The 20,626-nt window shown below is 41.9% G+C and overlaps 1 protein-coding gene and 1 long non-coding RNA gene across 3 annotated transcripts in view; both read left to right on the top strand.

The window, feature by feature from the left end:
• Positions 1-4,862, top strand: part of TBC1D19 (TBC1 domain family member 19) — a 112,294-nt gene extending 107,432 nt beyond the window's left edge. Inside the window, exon 23 of one of the 2 annotated variants that reach the window (XM_073342334.1) lies at positions 2,421-4,862. The gene's annotated coding sequence lies outside the window, so the exon portion shown is untranslated. The other variant, XM_073342335.1, reaches the window with a different exon arrangement.
• A 123-nt stretch (positions 4,863-4,985) lies between these two features.
• On the top strand, positions 4,986-13,265 carry LOC140910696 (uncharacterized). Its single transcript, XR_012158698.1, has 3 exons — positions 4,986-9,270; positions 9,894-9,951; positions 10,685-13,265. It is a non-coding gene; the product is annotated as an uncharacterized lncRNA (long non-coding RNA).
• Positions 13,266-20,626: the final 7,361 nt, after the last annotated feature.

Below are 20,626 nucleotides of genomic sequence, written 5' to 3'. Positions count from 1 at the left end.
CGCTACACTGCCCTTTCTGCTGATAGGAAGAGCGGCAGTGGGGAGAGGGATATCTATTCCCTATACAGCCATGGCTGACAGCCACCCACCCATGAACTCGGCAAACCTCTTGACTTGCTGTGGGCATTACAGAAGTTGCCCTTTTCCTTGGGGGACCGGGAAGGAATTTTTTCCCTCTCCATTAGATTGGCTAAAGTGAGGTGGTGGTGGGGTTGCCTTCCCACAACTGGTCTGGTACCCAGTTGGGTGAAGCTGCAGGGTTAGGTTATAATGTCACAACTTAGTACGTAAAACTAATTACAGCTGTGCTGTGCAGGTACTTGTTATGGAACAGATACCGTTATCAAATAAAGTGGTGGAAAAAGATTGGAAGGAAAGCATCCTGTAAAGGGGGTTTGGGGAATCCTACGTCTTCCACAGTGGGGAACTGACCCTCCTCCTTTTCCTAGCCCCTTTAAGGAAGCCAAGGAAGGGTGCTTGGGGCTCCTACGTCTGGAACAGTGAGGAGCCAACTCCCCCTCTTTTACAGCAGGGGTTCTCAAACTGGGGGTTGGGACCCCTCAGGGGGTCATGAGGTTATTACATGGAGGATCACAAGATGTCAGCCTCCACCCCAAACCCCGCTTTGCCTCAAACATTTATAATAGTGTTAAATATATTTAAAAAGTGTTTTTAATTTATATGTGGGGAGGTCACACTTAGAGTCTTGCTATGTGAAAGGGGTCACCAGTACAAAAGTTTGAGAACCACCGTTTTATAGCCTCCTCCCCCCACTTTCACTTCATATAAGGGGAGGGCAGAGGGGTTCCAGCAATGGGATGGCTGGGACAAGGTTGGAGGTTATATGGAAATAATTAAGGAAATCATGACCTGGACTATACAATTTGGTGCCGGGTACTGCCAGATATATTAAGTGAATAAAGTTGCAGCCTGATGAAACAACATCCATTGCCTTCTGTTTTTCTTCCAGCATGGATGCATAATGAAGGTGGCAGTTCTTTCTTATCCCCTATCCCACACACCTTTTTCGAGAGGGGGGTGTGTGTGTGTGTGTGTGGCCTCTGCTAGTCCAAGAGCTCAGGCTGCAACTCAGGATCATGCTCATATCCCTGCATGATTGTGTATTGCACTGTCACTAGATCACCAGGTGGCCCATCTTCTATTGATTATAATTTCTTTTTATGATATTTCTGGGGATTCTGAAATTGTAAACTGAGAACCATTAGGATTAATTTATTACTTTATTTTAATACCTAGAAAAGGATTATAGTCAAAACTGAGTGAAGTGTATAACATTGCATAACCCATGCATTCACCATATCACTTTGTTTTGGACCAGTTTCTACCTTCAAATACAGTATGTATGTGTGCGGAACTTGGACCTCTGTATTTTAAGAGAGATCCAGCTTCCATTTACAGTAGACTGTTATCTACATGATTCATATACAGCATTAACAATGCAAATATTAGTTTTTTTTAATAGACCCAAAAAACCATACCTATACCTGGCATATAAATTGGGCATGCTGAATGTATGACAGTAAGGCTATGTCTACACAGCAATGTAAGCCTGAGCATCCCCACGCCCCAATTGTGTTAATTAAGGGCTCAAACCTAGTGTCCCAGGACTTTGCAGGGCTGGAGGGTCTGAGCCCATGTTAAGCTGAGATCTTGTGACCGAGCCCTATTGCTTTCCTATATGTACACAGCCTTGGTCTGACCCGGATACTGGAAGTCCTCTGGATGTATCCCAGAGTTCCTTGGGGCAACTTCCTTAGTCCTCTCTCTACTGACAGTCTGCAGTGTAGTCTGTTGCTAATGGAAGCTAATGGAACCTCCCTTTGTCAGTTTGAGTACATTGACACTTCTTGTATGATTGACTGCATGGCCATAATCTCAAAACAAACATCTAACAAAAGAGTTAATTACAAACCTATTTCAAAGTAGTAGTATGACAGAAGACTAGGATCTGGCAGCTGACTATATTTTTCAATGGACAGGAGTAAACAAAATTTGTGCAAGACAAAGAGTGTGGCTAATTTTTATGCCTTGCATTTTTTTTAACAAATAAGATGGATCTCTTTTATATACCTGCTTATTAGGACATACATTTGATATTGGCAAGCAAGGGCTCAATTTAAGCTCTGGGGTTTACTAATGACTCTATAGTTAGTTTTTATTCAGCAGTTTTGGTGGTTCATAGAAATATTTTGTACTTATGTGGCACTTTTCATCTGAAAATCTGAAACTGGGATTAGTTGTAGTTCCCAAGACCCCTTACTAATGTTAAATCAGTACTAATGAACTGTAGATAGCAGTGGTATTTAATTGTTTTCTATCTGTACAGAATTGTGTCGTAACTTTTTTGTAACTAGTGACATGATATTTTTCCTCTTTTCACTTTCTTTAAATGCTGCTAGGTTACAAAAAAAAAAAAAAAGTTGCTTTGAAGGCCGATTCTGGTTCCTTGATGTGAAGGTTGGACTGTGGAAAATCGGCATTGTTACAGCTTACCAAGGAAGTTACAGTTATCTGTATTCATGTTACTAGTGAAAAATTTGTTTTCACCAACTTGACAGACATATTAGATATTTAATTTTAGTTCACTGATTTTTAGTTTAGACTGATACCAACACCCACTCCCCCAACACACACTTTCCAAATTCAGGCCAGGGGACCCCACCTTGTCCCTTTACTCTTCAATACATAGAATGAAAGAATTGTTGGACTGGAAGGGACCTCGAGAAGTCATCTAGTTGAGTCCACTGTACTCATTGCAGGGCTAAGTATTATCTAGCCACGTGTTCTCACAACAAAATTTTTGGTGGCCTTGGAGTACGGCTACCAACTCTTGCTGGTGACCGCTATAATAATTTTTCCGAAAATACTTAATTAACTTTAGGAAAAACATATAAATATGAGCATATACACATCCAAATCATAGTAATTTATTTATGTAAGGGTTTTTTTGCAGACTGAATAATAAAAATAAGGTACAGTTGTCTCTATTCTTTACTAGACCTAAACAGAATAGAAACACAGATAAGGTACATGGTATGTTCTTGTCTTATTGTTGTTTGTTTTGCTTTTTTGGCTGCATTTTTTGTTTTAGACTTGCTAACTACTATCTCTGCGTCTGTGAAAAATGATTTTTGTACATTTGTTAATATCGCTTTTCACAGAAGACTTCTTCGCTAGCTGGGAGGCAGTGAAAAGTGATATTAACAAACATATAAATATCACTTTTCACAGCAGACTTACTCAGCCCTGGCAAGTTGGGGGCTAAATTAAACCTTAGGTAGGGAGGTAGTGTAGGTGATGGGGTGAAGGGGTCAGGGGATGCGGTGGCCAGAGCTGGGGTGCCAGAGCCTGTGACCAGAGCCCACACTCGCGCAGTTAGAACATGCCCGGAGCCTGCTGCACACCACCCCAGGGCAGAAGCCAGAAGCTCGAGGCCCATTTTCCCCAGGAAGGTGGGGAACTCACATCAGCTGTCTGCTCCTCTGTCATTGTGGCTCCAGAGGGGAGCAGGGCCAAACCCATCCTGGTGGTCCCAGGGGAGGGGCCACTGGTTTTCCCCACCCTTCCAATCACTGCCCAGAAGGCTGTAGCCGCAAGAAAAGCCCCTGATGGCCGCATTTGAGAGAAACACTGATCTAGACCATCCCTGACAGGTGTTCGTCTAACCTGCTCTTAAATCTCCAATGATGGAGATTCCACAGTCTCCCTAGCTAATTTATTCCAGTGCTTAACCACCCTGACCGAAAGTTTTTCCTAATGTCCAACCTAAACTGCCTTTGCTGCAATTTAAGTCCTTTGCTTCTTGTCCTTTCCTCCAAGATTAAGGAGAACAATTTTTCTCTCTCTTCTTGTAAAAACCTTTTGTGTACTTGAAAACTGCTATCATGTCCCCTCTCTCTTGTCTTCTCCAGACTAAACAAACCCAATTTTTTCAGTCTTCCCTCATAGGTCATGTTTTCTAAACCTTTAATCAATTACTATATGGAAACTGATTCTCAAGTAGTAGTAACAATTTGGAAAGTGCCCTAACCCTGTGGAACACCTTTTCCTATTTAGCAACATGGACAGGGGCTACTGGCTGCTAGATTGTCTAAATGAAGAACAGTACCCATTACTGGCCTTACAGTGCTGCTTTTTCCTGTTATTGTGGCTTGTACCTCAATGAACATGTAAAACAGCCATGTGTTTAGTCAGGTCATATTTTAAAAGCTTTAAACTGAAAATCTTGCTCTCCAACATGAAAGACCTGATGCTGTTTTGGTCTGCATTTGTATGTGTTTTGAACATCAAGCTTTTTACCAGATAAAGCTTTTCCTCCATAAGCTGCAGGTCCCTAGCCATTTGGGTGTCCTATGCAGCCCCCCATGGGGGGGCTGTGTGGGGCCCCAAGCCTCTTTCCCCCCTCCCCCCGGGTCTGGGAGGCAGGAGCTGTGGGGTGGCACTTTTGGGGGCCCCACAGACCCAGAATGGCCCAGGGGATTAGTGGGGGGCTGGGAGCAGCCCGCTCCGCTTCCCTTGCCCCAGCCTTGTCGCTTGGGGGAAGGGATTTCCCCCCACCATACACACGCACACACACTCACCAGCGGGAAGTGGAGCAGCCCGGCCTTAGCCAGCTCTATTCTGCCAGTTCCCAGGCGCGGTGCTCCGCTTCCCGCCACCAGTGAGTGTGGGGTGGCTGGGGGGGAAACTTTCCCCAACCTCCACCCGAGCCCCACAGCTGGGGCCACGTCATTCCACTTCCTGCCGCTGGTGAGTGCGGGGGGCGTCCTTTCCCCAACCTCCCCGCACTCACCAGTGGCGGGAAGTGGAGCGCCATGGCTGGGAGCTGGTGGAGTAGAGCTGGCTGGGGCCGGGCTGCTCCGCTTCTGCTGCTGCTGGTGAGTGCGGGGTCACTGGGGGAAGAGGTGCAATGGGGGTGGGCCGGGGGCAGAGCAGGGGGAAAGGGTAAGAGGCAGGGTGGAGGGAATTATCCGGGGCCCCACACCCCACTGGGGATGGCCCCGCCCCTTGCAGTGGGCGCAGCCCATGGGGGGTGCGACCAAGGGATAGGGCTGGTCACTGGGGCTCAGGCTGCCACGTATGCAGCACCCAGCTGCTTAGGGCACCATGAAATTTGGCGCAGTTTGGTGCCCCAAATTTCATGGTGCCCTGTGCAGCTGCATATGCCTAAGGATGGCCCTGATAAGCTGTGAAGAAAATCAGTATCTTCGTAATGGTAAAGGTCAAAAATTGCAAGGAAAAGAAATAACCTTTTCAATCTCCTAAGAGAATAGTGCTGAGTAAAAGAAAAATTGAACTGTGAGAAAGGCCAGGGTGCTGAAACAGTTAAACACATGCAGATGGAAGCCATGATTTCTTCCCCTTTCTTTGTATATTCAGCACTATAATGTAGTTTTGTTCCATCCATTTTGATTTCCTAAATCCTGTCTTTGCAAACCATAGCTTAAAGAAAGTATAAACCCTCTCCCCACAGGTCTTTTTAGGAAAACCACCTCCTTCTCAAAGGGATGCCATCTGTAATATGTTATGAAGGAAACAGAAGGTACAACAAAGTTAAAAGGCTCTGCCTAATAAATCCTGGAAGAAGATGCAAGGGTTCATATCAATCTATCACGGTATTAGATGGCAATTTCGACACACTATTAGGACAAGTAATTAGTATGGGAGAGCCGATTTTAAGCAAGAAATAAACTATACAGGCAGGAATGTGAAAACATAGGAGGCAAAGGATGAAGTATATTAGGCTTATACTGTGTTGCAAATCAGGTTAATAAAGGTTAACAGAGGATCAAAGTCCACTGAAGAACAAAAGGTTGCTGGGGTTTTCCCCAAGACAATAGAGGCTGATGATGGATCATTTTCTTGCAGTTGGGTCTCACAAGTTCTGCATGTAAGGACCAAAGTAGTTCTGATATTCAGAAAGGGTATGCTGAGTACCTAGCCGATTCCTGTCAGAAAATAAGCATGAGACAGGATGAGTGATCTGCAAGTATGATCTGGACTAGAATGTGGATGTCAATATTCCAAGCTAGATGTTTGCCTATCTGCTGACCTGCCAGGTGAACAAAAATATTTGCTTGTGTACACTGAACACATTTGATTTAGAAACACTGAGTCACAATAAAGATAGAATCTCACAATGCCAATTTTTTAGAGTCACTCTGCTGGGTTGAACTGAACTTTAATACAGGTCACTACAATACTACCCTAACAATATAATAGTCATTAATCTATTGAACATAACATAAGAACAGCCATATTGGGTCAGACCAAAGGTCCATCTAGTCCAGTAGCCTGTCTTCCGACAGTGGCCAATGCCAGGTGCCCCAGCGGGAATGAACAGAGCAGGTAATCAAGTGATCCATCCTGTCGCCCTTTCCCAGCTTCTGGCAGACAGAGGCTAGGGACTCCATCCCTGTCCATCGTGGCTATTAGCCATTGATGGATGTATCCTCCATGAATTTATCCAGTTCTTTTTTGAACCCTGTTATAGTCTTATGTTCTACTGTTAATAAGGGCATTATTTTACTAGGCTTTTGCTGAAGGGATGGCTTCAGGGATAAGAAGTTTGGATGAGGGAATTTACAATTTTCTTGGGTGATTTCTATGAGATGGGGTGTGGTTGGTTTAGAAGTTGTCATATTTTGAGCTTTTATCCTTAGTTTTGTATAAGGAATTATTTGTACAAGGTTCTAGAGCATAACAAAGAGATGTAGAGAAAGTGAGAAATAATGTGTTATGTTAACTGAAAGAAGATGAGTGGAGGCATTTAGGTACATAATTAAATTAGAATCTTTCTTGTATGATATGTACAATAGAGTTCTATAAAGTGAGTAGAGGTTTAAATATTTAGATGATTTAAGTCCAAGCTGTTCTCTGTAGCGTACTCCTCGAATGGCAGTCAGATTTGTTCAGACCCTTCCCTCTCTGAAATGATAAGCTGCTTTTTAAGGAGGAAGAGCATATTTGAGGTTAGTGATCTATCTGTCTCTTCAGAGATGATTTTTCCTTCCAAATAATGTGGGTTGTTGCCTACTAATAAGCAGTTTATATAAACATCTCTTTGTATTTTCCTAGTTTCTACATTTATCAGAAGCAAACAAAATTTGAGACACAGATAATTCTATTGGTTATTCTATTTGTTGTGTTCCCAACCAGTATTTTTGTACATTGGGACAGTTCTAAACATGTTCATAATAATCTCAGTCCTGTCTTTTTATTATTGACAAAGTAAATAATAGTCTTTCCTAAATAAAACTATTCTTTGCACAATAAGATACGTACAATGCAGAAAATGTTATAGTATAAATCAGGGGTCTCCAAACTTTTTGAATCGCGAACCCGCAGGGCCAGCTCTGGGGAAGCAAAAAAAAAAAGAAAAGAAGAAGAGCTGTAGCAGGCGTGCTACCGAAGACGGAGCGGGGAGAGCTGAGCTGTCGCCGGCGTGCCACTGAAGAATAAAAGGTCCAGGAGCGCTGTTGCCACCGTGCCGGCAGTGCTCCTCCTGCCACGCACCCCACTTTGGAGACCACTGGTATAAATAACCCTTAATAGACAGGAACTGATTTTTTTTTATTCACACCTCAAAACAATTCTGTGCAGACTATTCTAAATGGTAAGTCTTTCTCATTTTTGGTTTTGTTTTATCTTCTGAGAGATTCACATTAAGTTCTAAAATTATATAAAGCTTGGAGGAAATCTTTTCTAAACCAAAATTATTGAAGCAAGTTTCTCATAGTCTTAAAAGTTGTCTTATTAACTTCTTTCAGACTGAATTTTTGATCTACTTTTAGAAAAATATCTTTAATTTGAAAACACGATGGTAAGATTTTTTTTTCTGTTATGAAGTGCATTTTTTTTAAAGAAAGAGCTTTCTGTATTTCTCTTCCCTGATTTGAGTCTACACACTCAAACAAAGAAATGTTGCTGATAAATTACACTAAATTCACATGAAAAGCTATCTCAACAATAGATGGAAGTCTGCTTTGTAGCTTATGGAGAATTGTGTTGTGTGTGTTCAAATGAGATCTTTACATTCTCCCTTCTGCAAGTTATTTTGGCAGTAGCCATGGGCCTCTGAGGTCAGGCTGGCATTGTGATGTCACAAAGATCTTGCCTTCACTAGGAAAAAAGATGTGCTCTTAACTCATGTTGGCAACACATGGTAACTAACTTGAGCTAAAATTCTAGTGAAAACAAGGCAGTTGGTAGTTTTAACTCAAGTTAGCAGGTTCAGGTAAATCCTAGGGCCCCCCATAGTCAAGGACCTCGCTGGACTGGTCCAACCTCTTCAGAGACCCAGTACCTTTGTTAAATTTCTGAGTTAGCTGGCTTTATTGTTAGCCATTTTAGCTTGTTTATTTTCTTTATAAAAGTATTTCTTTTATTAGTTCACTCACCTCACAGATCCTGTGATGGAACTGAAGGGGAAGAGGCCAGGATTTTAGAGGGTGCCTCTTGTCCTGTGTATTCCCCACTTCAGACCTCCCACACAAGGTATCTAACTTGCTTGTGGGAGGACACTCTCTTTCCTGTCACGTGAGCTGCAGCACACAATAATAAAGGGGCAGGCAATTACTTCACAATTGTTGTCTAAACTGGACAGATTATGTACTGAAGAGACCTACAAATTAGTATCTGTTCCTCTCCCATTAGAGATTAGTTAACATGCAGCAGCTCCTTCGGCATATTCCCATTGTAGGAATTGGCAGAGCTGCTATGTGAAGCTCTAGCTACACGTTTGCTAAACGTTATGCACTAGACTTAGCCTTCTGGTATGATGTTCAGTTTGGCAGAGTGGTGCTTTGGTAGAAAGTGTTTCATTAGAACTCCATGTCCTATCTTCCTCAGATGACAGTCTTGCTTATCAAACTATCCCATGAGTGGAAATGTGCAGCGGCCACTCCCTTTCCCTTGGAATCCTATTTACAATTTCAGACCTGAGGATGCAGTTGGAGAGGACTGAGGAAGCTGATGGAGGTGCCTGACTCTCCACCTTATAGCTTGAGCCTTGCAGAGATGCAAAATTTGTATCTGCATCCAATCTGTGATCTGCAAACATGGATGCAAATATCCGTAGATATAAAGCAGATATCCTCAGAATGTGCAGGAACAATGAAGGGAAGTGAGATGGGACACGAGCACTTTAAACAACACTGCTATGAAACGTTCCACCCTCAGAGCTGCACTGCTGGCATATCCCCCTGAGTGTGAGTGCAGAGAATCCATCACAAAGAATGCTGGTTGCAGGTGGGTAACTGTCATTTAGTGAAACTGAAGCCTCTTTCCTTTTGGGTGCCTTACGCTCTGGTTAAAATCTTGGCAGATGCCAAATGAATGAGTTCAAAAGTGACTTTTCAGTCAATTGTAACTTCCATTATAATTTTTTCCCACACCCAACTAAAAAGCCTGCTCTGAAATCAGGGCTAATTGCATGCAATAGAGGGAGGCTGTGGTGAAGCTGAGAAACTGCCCACAAGCACTGAAGAGATTAAAGAGAGTGTATGGGCCCAGCTCGCTCTGCCCTGTTATATCTGCAGCCAGTGTCAGGCCTGCAAGGGAGAGAGACGGAGGCAGTCTAGCTCAGTCTGGGGTCAGAGGCAGGAACTAGCTGCTGTCCTGCCTGAGGGAAGGATAACCACATCTATCCGTGTCCGTCCCTTGTCTCCTCCCCCCCTCCACGCTGGCAGGATAGAAAGGGAGGGCCAGACCTAAGGGTCTAGTTCCTCTCCACTCTAGGTAAGGGAAAATGAAAGTGCCACTCCTGCCATGAGATTCATGACGGAGGGTGGGGAAGATCAGCACACAAACTGCTTGTTTTCAGTGGCAGTTAAATCATCTGTGCTCCCTTCTCCTGCATGTGTTGTTTTCAGGAAGTGTGTGTTCCCACCACTGTTTAATTGTCTGAAGAGAGAGGCTGCAAAGCATCTGGTAGGTCATTTTAACATATAAATGTGTTCATATAAAATTGCTGTTCAATGAAGGCACAAAATAATCACAGAAGTGATAGCAACTGAGTTTATTTGAACTAAAAATCCTGTTGATTAGGAGAATTGAGGCCTTCTGCTGCGGATACAACATTGTCATACTATTTAGAAGGCTCTAGTGTGGCATTCAATAAAGTGTCCGTATATGGACAATTTCTCCTTTTGGCATGTACAGCGGCAGTATGGCAGTGAGCTTTGGAGCAGCAGCATTGATTAGGGATTTAGCATGACATGGTTGGTTCTTTTTCCTGATCCTGAAAAATATTCTGATTAGACCTGAGAGGGGCCCAGATGTCATTGCTATCTCCATGGTTGCTCCACTGGAAACTTCTAAGGTACCTACAATCAGCTAATCCCTTGTGCGTTATTTTCCACCACGACCTTTGTCTTTCCTCTCTGTCTTTGCCAAACAAGAGTCCACGTAGCCAGCCAGGACAAATCTAACATTGCAACACTTTGCTGTAAACTAAAAATAAATTAAAATAAAATGTCATGCTAAATATGCTGCTTAACTGTTTGATTCTTATAAAAGCTTGACCGGACCTCGAGTGGCTAATACGGTGGTGTGTCCACCAAGAGGAAGATCAGAGCAATTCAATTAAATATTGCTCACAGCCAAGAGAAGTAAATCTTGGGGTCCACAAATGGCTAATTGACTCATTTATGTGTTGTGCCAGGGGTCTTCCAGCAACTGAACAGAAGACATAAAGCTGCATTTTCCTTTCTCCTGTTTTTCCTCTTCCAGCGTGTGTCTTAAGAAGAAACAAACTTAGACTTTTTCAGCAAAACTGGAGAGCTAACATCTACCACCTAAAATTGGCTCTTTGTCCACAAAAGAACCTTTAACACCATCTGAAAAACTACCAATCAAGTGCAACTACAAGCTCTATGCAAATAAGAGGCTATAAGAGAAATAGTTACAATGAACATTTACTTATGTTTTAAGTGTTAGTTTTTTTCTTTTGCTTCACTTTTTACATGTATTTAATAAATATTAAAAAAAACTTCTTTGATACCCAATGCACAACACAATCCTGAACACAAATTACTGTTAATATTGTGGCAATAAAAAAATAATTAAAAAAACCCAGATGACGTTTATACTGTAGTAAAATGGTGAGTGCCCAGGGCTTCCTGGAGTTTTGGTAGGGTCCAATTTTGAAAATTTCCTCCCAATTCTGTTTTAGTTTGTGTAACCAGTTTCTGCCTAACAGATTTTGCCTTTGTCCTTGGATCACTGGGACTAGTAACTTTTTTCTTTTGGCACAGAATCTACCACCTGGATGGGTTCTGTGGCGTAGACACACGGGATCACTCCTGCATTTGCTAGTGGACTCAGTCACTGTTGATACGTAGATTCATTGATCACAGTAGCTAAAGCCCCTGTATTACATGTGTACTGACTGATTGTTTAACTCTACTGTTACTTCATAAGGTCCCACTTTCTTCTCTTCTTGACAGTATCTAGCCCATATCCCTTCCTTTGTGTCTTCTTCCCCCCTCAAGGTAAAATGTCCTCTGTTTTCTTCCTTTTCCTCTGGCCTTTTGGAGTCTACCTTCCTGGCTTGATTGATAGTCACCTTTGCATTTTCTGGCTACGTGTCCAATCTTGAGGCTTTTTGTGACACTGGTCTTTACAGACGATGTAAAATGAGCTCCACAGCAGAAACACCTTCAGGAGCCTGCATCCCTTTCAGCTGGTTTTGCATTTTGTTTATTGAGTCAGTCTGATCGCACCTGTATTCTAAGTGAAAATCTTGTAAGTTTTTCACCGCTGCTTCCATTGCTGTTGCTAATTCTATTGCTTTGGGCCAGGTTAAGTTTCCTTTTGCCAGCAATCATCTTTGAATTCTCTCATTATTAACATCACAAACCAGTCCATCCCACAGCATATCCACTGGGACATTTAACTGAATAGTGCTCATTTGAAATCTTTTTAGCTCTGCCACATGTACAGCTACAGTTTCACTTTGCCTCCTCATTCTACTGTAAAATGTTCTACAGTAATGTTTGGTTTTGGCGTGTAGTGCTCTGGTAAAACCTTCTTCATGTCTTCTAAACTTGTATCTCTGGGTTACTGAGACTGTAACTAACTCCTTGACAGAAAGTAAATTTTATTGCCACAGAACTGTTTGTCCTTATTTGCAAGAAAATTGTGGCCCAGTCTTTGTAAGTATTTCTTTATTAAACTCCTTAGTTTTCCCATAAATTACATTCTTATGTTGTTTTCAGTTTTGAAAAGGACTGCTGTTCAATGCAACAAAAATAAGCCTACTTGCAGAGTGAGAACCTGCTGCTTTATTCAACTGCATCACAGAGTGGTAGGGAAAAAATCCCACTGGATAAAACAGGAGGTTAAGAAGGGATGAAGCCAGGCTCCATCCATCCGGGTAACCTAGTTAACCCTATCATGACTGCTTTACGGACTATACTTTCCTAACAATTTTATACAGTTCTCACAGCACCCCATCCCTAGTCTGGATCTCAAGGTAGAGAGCTGCTGGTTTCTCTGGGGTTCATAATGCTCCTGGTTGAAGGGGCTTTTAAGTCATTGTAACAGCTGTCTCCTATTACCAGATCTCCATTGCTAATGTGACGGGATATCTAGGTTCCCTCTTGGACATAATTAATAGGTGTAGGACTTACTTTGGTCAAAAGAGAGGGGGATCCTAAATCTACTGCCACCTCATTTTTTCCCCTTCAGTTAGATTCAGATAAGGTTCCTAGCCCTTGATTTTTTGCAAAAATCTCTCTCTCTTGCTTGCTCTCTTCAGTAACTCAATAGCAGCTAAAGGAATTTTTCTAAAATTTCCCCAAAAAAATAATCTCTGGGATGAGACTGATGTTGAAACTTTTCATGCTCAGTGAGGACTTTTTCAGAAAATTATGGGCATGTGAAATCAAGGTGCTATGAAGGTCCTGACAAGGACTATATATTTTGTATACATTACATGTGCATGTTCAAATACTACCTTCTGCTGCAGGTGTCAATTTCATTGTCAGACGTGTTCAAATGTATATGATTTATATTTCTCTTCAGTAGGTCAGTCTTTGCAGCACCAAGTGCTACACTGGCAATTTATCAAGAGTCCAGTGGGCACAGCCGATTTGCATTTTCATTTACATTACTTTACGTGAATTTGCTGTCAATTTGTATTCTTAGTGCTGCAATAAAACATACTATATTGAATAAAAATTGGTTTTACTAAACGTATAGCTGTGTCTTGTCTCACTATTTTCATTTAATTATTTACTTTTCTCTCTTTCATCTGCCTCTTTTCTCTTTTTTGTCCTTTTTGTTCCTTCTCACTCTTGCCTACCTGAAGGTTGTTTTTTCTTCCTTTGTTTCCTCATTTGTTTCACTCCCTTACTTTTCTATTTTCTGCATTTTAAATTCTGCCACTGACTGTCGTTAATTTATTCTTTTTCTTTACAACCTATTTTATTGAGCAAGGCCTCCTACCTCCCCACTCTAATGGGCAGGCAAGTATCATTCTTCCCCATTTTACAGATGGCCACTTCTCGCAGTACAGGTCTCAACTATGGCAGTTGCAAGTCTCATCCACTTCCAATCCACATGTCATCCAACTTTACTTTGAAATATTGCTGTGTCTTTTTGGAGCAGCACAGAAAGGCAAACCAGCTTCAAAGCATCTCTTAAGAGAATCATTCAGTTATCCTTGAAGCATCCACTGAGAAAGAGTTGAGATACGAACATAAGAATGGCCATACTGAGTCAGATCAATGGTCCATCTAGCCTACTATCCTGTCTTCCCCTAGTGGCCAATGTGTGCTTCAGAGAGAATGAACAGAACGGGCAATCATCAAGTGATCCATCCCCTGTCTACCACTCCCAGTTTCTGGCAATCAGAAGGCCCACCCAAGCATAGGATTGCATCCGTGACCATATTGGCTAATAGCCATTGATGGACCTATCCTCCATGAACTTACCTGCTTCTTTTTTGAGCCCCATTACAGTTTTGGCCTTCACAACATTCCCTGCCATGGGGAAGGGGGAGGAGTATCTCTTGTCCCCTATCGATAAAAGGCCAGCAGCCTAGGGGACAGGTTGCCTCATGAGCAGGGTAGCTTCTATAGGAGGATTTGCAAAATGACTTTGAGTGGATGACTGAGTCTCAGTTGACATAGCTTTCAGCAGAAGTATTCTAAGTGGTGTAATTCAGTAATCCAGTAATTAAAACAAATCAAAAAAGGTCGGTATATTATTTCCCCCCATCCTAATTTGGCATATTGGTACTGGTGGTTAGACACCATTAGTATAGATTACTGGAGCTACCTGCTGCAGACAGGAATTGCCCCTCCCGCTTCCTGTATCTGTGTATGGGTTTCCATAAGAGTAGTTCCAGAAATCCCTATGCCCTAGTTGTTAGTTGTTTGTTCTCTGTCACAGATGTTTGATGTTAACCACATATGATTGGATGTTGATTCAAGTAAAGCCACTCTCCTGGCATAATTGCATCAGCAGCAGAGACTTCTTGTGGCAGCAGACTCCTCTTTCTTTTGATGTCAGTCTACCTGACAATCAACTATGGGGAGAGGAGGACTCATTTGCATGGATTATTGGGACCCATAAGAAATACAATTTACAGGTAAGCCATAGATTCCAAGGTATAGTTTTTATTTTAAATAAATATTCTAAATGGAATTGAAGCTAGAGAGACAGAAAAATCTATTATTCAAATCAGAGATTTACATATACTTTTGCATATAAGAGGTGAATAATTTCAAGTCAGCTACTGTTAATAGCTATGTGCTATTTTATTGACTAAGAGGTCGAGCTAAAATTTTTCAGAACTGAAAATCTTGAAATTAAAAAATGGGGAAAATAGTGACAATTTTCATAGAATTTCCCTTTTTTAACCATCATTAGAGCTGTTTGAAAAGTTTTAAACTTTGTAATTTAATTTCAATTTCAATGGAATTTCTCATATTGACTAACAGAGGCCTACTTGACTCATATATTAGTTGATTAGAACCATCTTGGTTTTCCAGGAGATCTAGAAAAGATATAGCTTCCTCCAAATTGTTGAAAACATTAACTTGATTCCCCTGAGTCAAGCACAATACCCCAGAGCAAAGGATATCCTCTTTCTTGGTAGTTTATCAGCAAGTGGTTTTATGAAGGTGACAGTGAGGAAGACTTTTAATCTCAAAATTGAGTCTGGAGACCGCTATTACAGAAATTTCCTTGACCAAGTTATCCATGAAAGAAAGAATCTTCTCCTTTCTCTCCTTCAGGGATGGTAACTAATCATCAGTATCATCCATGCCTTCCAATTTTTTGTGGATCTTAGGAACTTCTGTTTTCAATTGATTTCACCTTGGGCTGTAGAGTCTGTCTTTTTAGTGCCCTCCAATTTGCCATTCTGCCTATGAAATTCTTTCTTAGCTCTTCGTGCCAGGTTTAGTATAATTTACCCTTTTCTGCCCAGAAGTCATTTGCATAGAGACTTATGCCTTTCCATATTTCTCTAGAATCCTGTGTGTTGCAGCTTCAGAGTTTCCCACACTCTCTGCTTGAGGCCCGAACTGTTTGTAAAGGGCCAAATCCTGATTAAAAATGAGCAGTTTTATTTATGTTTACCCTCCAAAACTGCTCCCTTGGATTCTTATTAGTGGCCATATTTATATTTTGGAGAAAACTGCGGGGATTAAACCAATCCTAAAGGCTTATTTCTGGTCCCTCCTTCCATCAGGTGAGGTCAGGAGATCAAGATTGTAGACCTTCCTGTGTTTTGAAGTGTTAGTAGAAACTTTAACTCAAATCCAGTATACAGTGCAAAATTTCAAAAATTAATGATTTACCCTTCCACTCTCACATTAATTGACACTATGGAAGGTATGACTTAACAAAGGAAGCAGCAACAGAAGTGACATTAGCACACAGGAAGGTCCAGAAAGACTGAACAAGAGATGTCCAAATTCATCATTAATGAGCAGAACTGAAGCCCTTTAGGTGGCAAAAGCTGACTATCTTTAGGCCTAACGGTAAGAACACAGTCTGTAAAAAGGTAAACAAATGTGTATATAATACAATAGCCACAATCTAAAGTGTATAACCTTAAAAACACCATACAGCTGTTTTGATAAGATATGAAACAGCTGTCTCAGTATTTTTAAACTTAGTTCATTGAATACAAATAAATGTATAACTGAAAGAGAATGTGTAGGTTGAATGGTGATGTTAGAGGATTTGGAGAGTTGTTGTCTCTAATATTACTATTCTAGTCTCAGTATAATAGTCTGTTTTCTTGATTTCCCTCACCCACAGATATAAACATTCAGCTGTGTGATTCTATTTCCTGTATAGTAAACTAAGATGGCAACATTTCTTCCTTCAAGTGTCCTTTGCATATTCCCTCTCCTGAGACGTACGGTCTGGTGCAGTCTGAATGATAAAAATCTACTAGCAGTAGTCATTGAAGCATCCACATGCTTCCCTTGCCTGCTTCCCTCCCCCATACACACTGAACTCTGGATGTTGTAGGGCAAGGGATTAAAAGGAGCGTGGTGCTCCACTACCCCAGTTTCTTCCCCTCTGACCGCAATCCCTTTGGTAAGTAGGACTCCAAGATAGTGAGGAAAGGTGGATGAGCAGTATGAATATGCAGAGTCCATCTCAAAGAACCTCAGTTACAGGTTAGTAACCTTGATTTTTTCTTTTGGGTGTCTTCCACATATTCCCATTCATGGTATAGCTTAAATAGAACTCCGGGTCTCACCATCCTGGGTCAGAGTACTGTTTATTAAACATGGAGTGCAGGACTGCCTTTCCAAACTTTGTATCTGATTGAGATTTCGAGTCTAAAGAATAATGTTAAGTAAAAGTGTGAACAGAAGTCTAGGTTGCTGCTCTAATCTCTACCAGAAGAATATGCCTACAAAAACCTGTACTCCACCACCTCAATCCCTTCATCTGCAATAAACTGGATGGTTCCAGTGTTGCTGTATGCTCCTTAGGGATCCCTAACAACTAACCTATACAAACTGTTTAGTTATTACCTAAGTACACAGTTGTTTAGAGATAGTTAGTTAAAGGATAACATGTCAGATCAGAAGGCTAAGAATCCTGGATTGAAAACATGTCTCATGCTGGTGGTAATCCCAGCATGAGATGCACACGCCAGGTGCTTGGCAAGTTAGGGGGAAGGTCATTCTCCCTCTAAATGGCTGATCTGCTCAACCATTTACCACAAGGACAAAGAAAGAGACAAAACAGTCTACCTATAATAAAATTGCCTGAAGTGCTGACAGTGGTAGCTGGTTCTTAGAGACCGGCTTCAGCTCCAACCAGTTCACCTAGAAAGAAGTGAGATTCAGCTTCTGTGTGAGGCACAGGATCCAAGAAAGTTGAAGATCAGAAAAAGAAGACCAGGTTTGGATCAGTGACAGACTCTGTTCCCACAGCTGTCCCTTTCAGAAAGACTTTGGTTGTGGTTCTGAGAAAAAAATTGCAGCCCTCCTCAGTGTTGGCCTCATTACAAAGAGCCAGTCCAAGAGAAAAGGATTTACAGGGACAGAATCTCATTGTGGAGTCAGGCTCCGACTCAAGCTCACAGCGCAGAGTTGGGAGTCGTCCCTCTCTGGATCTGACAGTATCAACTCTGGAGGAGCCTGTCCTGAGAGTGAGATCCAAGCATCCAAATAAGAGAACTGATGAGGGTTTATTAACTAGCACGGCACCACATAGTTTTACTGTTAAAGCAATAGTTCATTAGGTGGATTGGTCTATGGTTCTGCTGACAGTTGAGCTAGGTACTGCATCTCAAGACAAGTCATGTGTGTTACTACACAGTGAGGCTGATTGCTTCTCTAAGAGTCAGTAAAAAACAGAAAAGGTTCAGGAGATCTCTACTGCTGCCTCTTCCTAAGACCACTTCGGGATACCCAGAGAAGAACTCTCTGCTCTCCTTTTCAAGGACATTATTGTCTCTGGTCCCATCTGAGCAATACATGTATTGGGGCCAAAAGAGAGAGGCAGATCACATAACAGAACTAACACAAAAAAATATTACAATCAGTTCAGTGCAGCCTGCTGGATCCACAGGCACAGAGATATTTCCAGCAGGATCCATCAGTGGGGTTTTGGCTTGGGTGGCACATACCTCCTCAAGGTGAGGTGGTCTCACTGCCCATTTTTGGCACCTTATCAGGAAGAATCTATGTATGAAGACAGACCTTCAGAAAGACAGCATCAGGAGGACATTCATTTGTCAGATCCAATGGATAATGTCCAGGCAATGCTGCTTACTCAGAACAAGTCACCTGTGGAAACAGATGAAATATTATTTTATGAGGAGGGACTGGAACTGGCAGAGTCTGATTCAGAGTTAAGGAATGTTTGTTCTCCAGACGAAAATGTGGGGAATATAACACATCGGATGATGCTCTAGCCTTTCATGAGTTAGTATCCCAAGTGTCAAAGATGTTAGATATTCCTTCTGTTTTTGTAGAGAAATCATAGAATCATAGAATATCAGGGTTGGAAGGGACCTTAGGAGGTCATCTATTCCAACCCCCAGCTCAAAGCAGGACCTAATCCCCAACTAAATCATCCCAGCCAGGGCTTTGTCAAGCCTGACCTTAAAAACATGTAAGGAAGGAGATTCCACCACCTCCCGAGGTAACGCATTCCGGTGCTTCACCACCCTCCTAGTGAAAAAGTTTTTCCTAATATCCAACCTAAACCTTCCCCACTGCAACTTGAGACCATTACTCATTGTTCTATCATCTGGTACCACTGAGAACAGTCTAGATCTATTCTCTTTAGAACCCCCTTTCAGGTAGTTGAAAGCAGCTATCAAATCCCCCCTCATTCTTCTCTTCTGCAGACTAAACAATCCCAATTCCTTCAGCCTCTCCTCATAAGTCATGTGTTGCAGTCCCCTAATCATTTTTTTGCCCTCCGCTGGACTCTTTCCAATTTTTCCACATCTTCTTCTAGTGTGGGGCCCCAAACTGGACACAGTACTCCAGATGAGGCCTCACCAATGCCCAATAGTGGGGAATGACCACGTCCCTCAGTCTGCTGGCAATGCTCCTACTTGTACAGCCCAAAATGCCATTAGCCTTCTTGGCAACAAGGGCACACTGTTGACTCATATCCAGCTTCTCGTCCACCATAACTCCTAGGTCCTTTTCCGTAGAACTGCTGCCTTGTCATTCGGTCCCTAGTCTGTAGCAGTGTATGGGATTCTTCCTTCCTGAATGCAGGACTCTACACTTGTCCTTGTTGAACCTCATCAGATTTCTTTTGGCCCAAACCTCTAATGTGTCTAGGTCCCTCTGTATCCTATCCCTATCCTCCAGCGTAGCTACCACTCCTCCCAGTTGAGTGTCATCTGCAAACTTGCTGAGGGTGCAATCCACGCCATCCTCCAGATCATCAATGAAAATATTGAACATCCTGTAGTCTTTTACATTTTGGGGGCAGAGGCTAGATAATGAGACACACTTCCATTATTAGAGGGGGTTGCCTTTGCTGTCTCAACCAGTCTGGAAGACTGCCTTAACCACTCAGCCTCTGTCTAAGAAGACAGACAAATTACATCATTTCCATCAAGAAGGAATGGTTACATTTCATACTCATCTGCCTCCTAATTAGTTGGTGGTTGAAGTGGCACTTGTCAAATCAAAAGATGCCCGAAATCACTCTACTGCATCAATAAAGAAGGGAAGAAGGTAGATGAATTAAGAAGACAAATATTTTCTTCAGCTACATAATACATGCACATTTCCAACTATGAAGATATCATGGCTAGGTACAAATACCATCTCTAGAGCAATATGTCCTCTTTTTCTTAATGCTCTTCCAGCGAAACACAAAAAAATTATGCAATGCTGTTTTGGCTGAAGGACTGAATGTTGCTAAGCAACAACTGAGAGCATCTTTTGACTCCTCAGATACTTCAGCAAGATCAGTAGCTTTGGCTGTCATTAAGGAGACATGCATGGTTAAGATCAGTGGGACTCCCTTGCAAAATAAAAATGAGGATTGTGGACGTTCCATTTGAAGGAGATAGTCCGTTTAGTGGTCAGACTGATGAAATACTGGAGAAAATGAAAAATTTAAGCTCTTTAGGTTTCTTTAATACAGGGAAGAGGCCTTATTCGACTCCATTACATAAATATCAAATGTAATCCCACCTCCTTCGTGTCCTTCACTTCATTACAATTATTAGAAAAAGTCATATCATTTCCACTCTCATTATACCCCACAACACCAACTACAAGTGAGGAAGAAATTTAAACCTTGCAATATTAAAGGGAAAGTTTCATGTTCATCTTCTATGGTTCCTCCAAGACATCCACTTTGACACAGAGCTTCAAGCCAGTCTGCTTGGACATTACTTATCCACAGTTTGGGTACCAGTAGTCCCATTTTGATTATCAATGGGAGTTAATAACATTGGATAGATGCATTTTAGAAGTTATTTCATGTGGTTTCACAATTTAATTCAAACCTTTTCCCCTAACAACCACCAGTTTCATATCTGGGCAGAGATCAAAGTCGTCTTGATTTGTTTAAAAAAGGAGGTTCAATCTCTGCTACAGCTGGGTGCCACAGAGGTAGTTCCATGAGATTGCAGAGGGAATGG

The sequence above is a fragment of the Lepidochelys kempii genome, chromosome 4 (genome assembly GCF_965140265.1).
Source record: "Lepidochelys kempii isolate rLepKem1 chromosome 4, rLepKem1.hap2, whole genome shotgun sequence".
Lineage (NCBI taxonomy): Eukaryota > Metazoa > Chordata > Testudines > Cheloniidae > Lepidochelys > Lepidochelys kempii.
The sequence above is the reverse complement of the archived record's forward strand: the minus strand, read 5'-3'. Positions and strand labels throughout refer to the sequence as shown.